Source organism: Pseudophryne corroboree, chromosome 8 (assembly GCF_028390025.1).
Source record: "Pseudophryne corroboree isolate aPseCor3 chromosome 8, aPseCor3.hap2, whole genome shotgun sequence".
NCBI classification, from domain to species: domain Eukaryota; kingdom Metazoa; phylum Chordata; class Amphibia; order Anura; family Myobatrachidae; genus Pseudophryne; species Pseudophryne corroboree.
Genome location: NC_086451.1, coordinates 243,339,217 through 243,346,420, shown reverse-complemented (window position 1 = coordinate 243,346,420; position 7,204 = coordinate 243,339,217). Strand labels below are relative to the sequence as shown.

Sequence of the window (7,204 nt, the reverse complement as noted above, 5' to 3'; positions counted from 1 at the left end):
TAGCTGAACTTGCAAAGGACCCCTCCCAATTTACATCAGGTAAATTAAAGTCTCCCATGATTATGACTTCTCCCTTTAAAGCCATTTTAGTGATGTCCAACAATAGGTTCCTGTCCAAATCCTGCCCCTGGCCTGGTGGTCTATAGATCACCCCAATGCGAATAATGTCCTTCTCCCTGGTTTCTATGGTGACCCAAAGGGCCTCAGTTTTGTCTTCAATATTTTGTATTAAAGTAGCATTTATGCTTTTTTTCACATACATTGCTACCCCTCCTCCGATTCTTCCTATTCTATCCTTACTAAATAAAGGGTAGGGGTGAATGACAGTGGGGTGTCAGAGGAGGAGTGGAAGTGAGGCAGTGGAGTGGAGGGGAGAGAGGAGGAAATGTAGGAGACTAGGGGAGAAGGATAGAGGTGGGAGCAGGGGACAGGGAAAAGGATATGGCAGACAAGGAGTGTTGGGGGGTGATAGTGACAGGCTAGACATGCTGTAGTGTGGAGGAGGTAAATAGTATGATAAATTTGGAAATAGGAATGGTGCATAGTTGCCGACTTCTGGGCTGCTCTCTCCGGGAGAGAGCAGCCGGTCGGCTCAGCAGGGGGGGCGGCCAGTAAGGGGACGTGACAAGGGGGCGGGCCAGAGGCCAGATGGGGGCGGACCAGAGGTGGAACGGGGTGGGCCAGAGGCGGGATGGGGGTGTGGCTTCTGGATCACATAGTTTAAGCCACTCCCCCCGCTGTGTAATGCCGCTATTACTGGCATTATACAGCAGGGGGCGTGGTTATGATGACGCGATTCAACAAGTATCGCGTCATCGCCTGCCCGGACCGCCCACTTTACTCGCTAAGTGGGCGGCGGGCAGGGGGTGACCCCCGGAAATCGGGAGACTTGCCTGCTCTTCCGGGGGGCCGGGAGGGTCACCCGTTTTTCGGGAGCCTCCCGGCCATTCCGGGAGGGTAGGCAAGTATGGAATGGTGGTTGTAAGATGAACAGAGCAGTAGAATTGCAGAAATGCAGGTGAAAGTACAGTGTTGGAAATGTTCAGTGGCATTAAAATTTGGTTACAGCAGAAAGTTTATGTACAGAAATTGAAGTTGAACTTGAAAGAGGTGTTAAAAATGAGAGGACATGATTCGCAAGTGTGTAAAGACAAAATGATATGCACTAGGTTCAGCATGTGCATGAAGATGTTTGTGAACACTGCAAATAAACATACAACTAACTGAAGGAGAAATTTTAAATTGTAAGTGCATCAAAAACATGGAAATACTGGGCCTAATTCAGAGTTGATCGCAGCAGCAAATATGTTAGCAGTTGGGCAAAACCATGGGGGTAATTCCAAGTTATTCGCAGCAGGAAATTTTTTAGCAGTTGGGCAAAACCATGTGCACTGCAGGGGGCAGATATAACATTTGCAGAGAGAGTTAGATTTGGGTGGGTGATTTTGTTTCTGTGCAGGGTAAATACTGGCTACTTTATTTTTACACTGCAATTTAGATTGCAGATTGAACACACCACACCCAAATCTAACTCTCTCTGCACATGTTACATCTGCCTTTCCTGCAGTGCACATGGTTTTGCCCAATTCCTAACAAAAATCCTGCTGCGATCAACTCAGAATTACCCCCCATGTGCACTGCAGGTGGGGATATAACATATGCAGGGACAGTTAGATTTGGGTGGGGTGTGTTCAAACTGAAATCTAAATTGCAGTGTAAAAATAAAGCAGCCATTATTTACCCTGCACAGAAACAAAATAACCCACCCAAATCTATCTCTCTCTCTCTGCACATGTTATATCTGCCCCACCTGCAGTGCACATGGGGGGTCATTACGACCCGATCGCACGCTGCAGCTTTTCCGCAGTGGTGCCGGCGCATGCCAGACGGCCGACATTGCCTAGCGATCGCATCTGCCGGATTGACTGCTGGGCGATGCTTTTGTACTTGTGCGGTGGGGCTGGACCAGACATGCGGAGCGGACTAGCCCTGTGCTGGGCGTCCCCCCGCAAGTCTGTGTCAGTGATCGTAGCTGTGCTATATTTAGTACAGCTATGATCAGGTCGAAATGACCTCCATGGTTTTGCCCAACTGCTAACAAATTTGCTGCTGCGATCAACTCTGAATTAGGCCCACAGTGCTCATTGGGGGTAATTCCAAGTTGATTGCAGCAGGATTTTTGTTAGCAATTGGGCAAAACCATGTGCACTGCAGGGGAGGCAGATATAACATGTGCAGAGAGAGTTAGATTTGGGTGTGGTGAGTTCAATCTGCAATCTAAATTGCAGTGTAAAAATAAAGCAGCCAGTATTTACCCTGCACAGAAACAAAATAACCCACCCAAATCTAACTCTTTCTGCACATGTTATATCTGCCTCCCCTGCAGTGCACATGGTTTTGCCCAATTGCTAAAAAAAAAAAATCCTGCTGCGATCAACTTGGAATTACCCCCATTGTCCAGAAAGGATTTGTTAGGTGTGATAAGAACGTGAACTCACAGTTGTGCCAGTGAAGATCTTTGTGATCCTGATTATGGATGGAAACTCGATCTTACATATGTTCCTTTCTGCATATGGGTTGCATAGTGTTCACACAGTGAAAGTTGGAGGGTGATAAATTTGCACATACAGTTGATATTGATAAGTAGTTCATCTGTTATTTGTGTTGTTAGATGTTTTCTTTCTGTTTCCGTCCAATTTAAGTCCAGGTTTTTATATTAAAATGATATATTGTCTCCCTTTGAGCCTACTCCCTTAGAGTCCTACACCCTGGATCAATCAGCCTACAATACTCTAATATGAACTAATACAAACATGTGTAAGGTATAGGTTCACTGATTAAAACCCCACCCATTGCCCAACACCCACTGGTGGGCAATAAACGCAAAAACAAACAAATAATGATAGGGGAGGAGGCCATCCCAAATTCCCCAAATATCTATCAATTAAACAGTCTAATTTCTGCTTATAACAATTAACTCCAGATTACCCAAGCAAAACAGTCTGTGCAATGCAATAGTATCCTAGTTCACTGGGCACCTGGTGAGAGTTATAGTAATTATTTTGATTTGAATATAACTCATCAGTCCCTGTGAGTCCTATCATAACTTTCAGGGCTAATTGGTAGCGACAAAAGTTTATACTGTAAGTTTTCATCCAGCAGCATTGTTGCACAGCGCACTGGAGGAGGGGGGCGGAGTAACAAAAGCTCAACATGGAAATAGTCAACACAAAAAGGTCGACACAAGTTAAAGGGTTTTTTTGTGGTGTAAATGGTCTTTTAATATGTGACCCAAACTAGTTGAAATGTGTACCCTCGTGGGCTCTCTTTGCGTGTTGGCACAGCTTACTATTCCTGTAACTCTGTTTATTGTAAATCAAGCACAAGTTGAAGACCATGTGAAAAAAAAAACCTGCATCGACCAATGCGAGGTCGTCCTTTTCTACCTGTTGACCTTAAGCACTGTCTACGTTTTTACCATGTCGACCACATGTAGTCGACCTACTATCTATACATTGGCTCCCAAACTGTATGACCAGGTCTCTGTTGGTGTGATAATAGTACAAAACAAATTCCACCTATTATTTACTTGTTTTCATTTCTTGTTTCTAACTTCATGGACAATAGATTCCTGGATAACAGATCTCATGTGTATATTAGCAAGACATTCATGTTATGGAGATTCATATGAACAGAAATTAATCATATAACTAGAAATGTGCCTGTGATTAATAAACATGGCGTATTCTCAGACAGGTACATTATCCGGCACCTGATGGTCCGTCACCTCTTTTAATCCGGAAACAACAGGTGCCTGGGGTAGGTAGGCTGCGGGTGGGAGTGTCTACATGGGCTGTGGGAGATGCTTAGATAGGCAGCTGGAGGCTTAGTTAGGCTGCCGGCAGGACAGGATACCACCCATAATCTGTCAAAACCGATAATCTGGCATAGAGCTGGAATGGAGGGTGCAGGATTTTCAATGGTGTACCTGTAATTCTAAGATGACTAACTCACGTGTAGAGTCAGACCCAAGTACTTATTGTAGAAGGTACAAATGTTGCTCCGATTCAATCAAAATAACTACAAATATTTATTTATAAAATGGAAAAACAAAATAAAACATAAAACTAGCTGAGTGGGAAAAATGTAACAGTACTATTGGGAAAAAGACAAAAGGAGTGTTATGGTAGAGTTACCATTGTTAACACTCTTTCTGCAGCGGGGTACACTGTATTCCACAGGAAATAACATCGGGATGTAGAGTAGGATCTTGATCCGAGGCACCAACAGGCTAAAAGCTTTGACTGTTCCTAAGATGCATAGCGCTGCCTCCTCTATAACCCCGCCTCCAGGCACAGGAGCTCAGTTTGTAAGTTGATGCCTGCAAGCAGGTCACTAAGAGGGAGGGCTTCTCCAGCAGCACTGAAAAGAGCTTTTCTAAAAGAAAATAGAAGACTTCAAGGGCTGCAGCATAGGTATTGTATACTAGATGTCATTCTGACATCTCATGCTGCAGCTCCATCACCTCCCCCAGCGGCGCTGTATACTCCCGCGCCCTGGTTGCTGGGTACTTACAGCGGAGGGCTCCGGTCTCCATCAGGACACACACGATCACTGCTGCTCTCCAGGATCGCGTGGCCGCACCAAGGGAGGAGGTAAGAGGGTCCCCCAGGCAGGACCCTGTGAAATTGCGATCCGGCGCGGTCTCTCGGAGACGGACTGCGCGTGCTGGCCACTGTGGCCGTACAGGGACCCCACTAGACCACCAGAGCAAGGGCACAGGTCGGATTTTACTAAAAATCCGTTTTAACAAGGCCCGCAGTACCCGGTGGTGAAGTCCAGCAAGGGGATAAGGCTTTGACCTGTAGCCCCTCCCTCAGCCCTAGGCGCCATTTACTGTAAATGTTCCCACCCTGAAGCTGCTTCTCTCTGCTTCCCTCACTCCCTGTCAGGACGCCATTTCTCACATGCTGCGCTGATCCTGGGATTGCTGGGCTCTGTCTCCTCTGTAAAGCCGCCTGCATCCAGCGCTGTGCATTTACAGGACACTTGAGTATTCTACATGTCTTTAGACAGCGTTAGTTAAGAAAGAGTGCATACATTCACGGTTATTTAGTACGAGTACCCTGTGATATACATCCGGTTTCACTATGCATTGTTATATCTATATTACTATATAGCATTACTCTGTAGTCCAGTTACTTAGTATTGCTAGTCCAGTGCAGTTTTATTGTTGTTTGTAATAATTATTACTGCATTGAACATGTGACTGATTGTGTGTGCCAGTAGCTGCCGTGTGATTTCTATTCCGTGTATCCCACAGGTGTTGCTATCCCTATATTCTATACCCTGAGGGGGCTATGTGCGTCAGGGTCCTATAGATATAGTGTTTTCACAGGATATACTTGTTTGGTATTTTTATCTGTGAAGTTACAGTCACCGTATACCTCTTAAATTCCATATTTTGTGGTCTACTTGCAGCCACACTGTAAGGGGGTTTCTTGCCAGGTATTCTGTCTGCTCTTATTGTACTTTTGGTCACCCTGAGGTTACGCTTACAAATAATCGGGGTAATTCTGAGTTGATCGCAGCAGCAAGTTTGTTAGCAATTGGGCAAAACCATGGCCCTCATTCCGAGTTGTTCGCTCGCTAGCTGCTTTTAGCAGCATTGCACACGCTAAGCCGCCGCCTACTGGGAGTGAATCTTAGCTTTGCAGAATTGCGAACGAAAGATTCGCATAATTGCGAATAGAAATTTCTTTGCAGTTTCTGAGTAGCTCGGGACTTACTCTGCCACTGCGATCAGTTCAGTCAGTTTCGTTCCTGGTTTGACGTCACAAACACACCCAGCGTTCGCCCAGACACTCCCCCGTTTCTCCAGCCACTCCCGCGTTTTTCCCAGAAACGGCAGCGTTTTGTCGCACACGCCCATAAAACGGCCAGTTTCCGCCCAGAAACACCCACTTCCTGTCAATCACACTCCGATCACTAGAACGATTAAAAATCCTCGTTATGCCGTGAGTAAAATACCTAACTTTTGTGTAAAATAACTAAGCGCATGCGCTCTGCGAACCTTGCGCATGCGCAGTAAGCGACTAATCGCAATATAGCGAAACTCGGCAACGAGCGAACAACTCGGAATGAGGGCCCATGTGCACTGCAGGGGAGGCAGATATAACATGTGCAGAGAGAGTTAGATTTGGGTGGGTTATTTTGTTTCTGTGCAGGGTAAATACTGGCTGCTTTATTTTTACACTGCAATTTAGATTGCAGATTGAACACTAACTCTCTCTGCACGTTATATCTGTCCCCCCTGCAGTGCACATGGTTTTGCCCAATTGCTAACAAAGTTGCTGCTGCGATCAACTCAGAATTAGGCACAATGTCTGCTCAACAGAGTGAGGACTCCAGGGCAGATCCTGCACCAGGCAGTGCGGATGCCATGGATGGTCATGAGGAAAATATAGCAGCTGAGGGTTCAGGTACTGGGGTCTCTGCAAGACCAGGGACAGTCGACAGCATCAGGGGCAGATCAAGCCCTGCCATGGGCTACCTTCTCAAATCAACTGACTATGCTGGTAACTAGACTTACGCCCCCTATGGGACCTCCTGTGCCATTACAGCCACATATTGTCCCTGCGGTTAATCCGCCATAGCCAGATACTCTGTCTGCTCAGTTACAACAAATAAAACAGTCTCTGGTTAAACAGAAAGCTTACCCTCGTCCGCCTAAGACCAAGGGGTCCTCTAAATGGGCCATTTCCTCCTCACACTCCACGCATGTCCCGGATACTTCTTCTGATGAAGATGGCGCTTACACTGACCCCACTGACACTGATCCAGATACTTCAGATGGGGAGACTCTGACACAAGTGGATATCCCTGACCTTTTAGAGGCCATCAGGCTCATTCTTCAGATTGAGGATGACGAGGAGCCTCCTACTACCTCTAAGAAACCAGATAAGTTTAAATGTCAGAAGGTGACTAAATTGCTTCTACCCCATTCTGACCACCTGGTTGACATACGTCAGGAATCCTGGGAATCTACAGGTTCGAAATTTTCACTGTCTAAACAGATGCTGGCTCGTTATCCCTTTTGCGGCAGAGATCAGTAAAAATTGGGAAACCCCACCTCCGGTGGACTCTCAGGTTGCACGCCTGGTGGTGTCTTCAGCTCTGCCTGTCACTACCGTCACCTTCCTGA

At 46.3% G+C, this 7,204-nt stretch overlaps 1 protein-coding gene across 2 annotated transcripts in view; it reads right to left on the bottom strand.

Moving 5' to 3' along the window:
• Positions 1-4,066: 4,066 nt before the first annotated feature.
• Positions 4,067-7,204, bottom strand: part of ITGB1BP2 (integrin subunit beta 1 binding protein 2) — a 37,805-nt gene continuing 34,667 nt past the window's right edge. For both annotated transcript variants that reach the window (XM_063937149.1, XM_063937150.1), the window contains exon 12: positions 4,067-7,204. This exon is cut by the window's right edge and continues 1,599 nt beyond it. The gene's annotated coding sequence lies outside the window, so the exon portion shown is untranslated.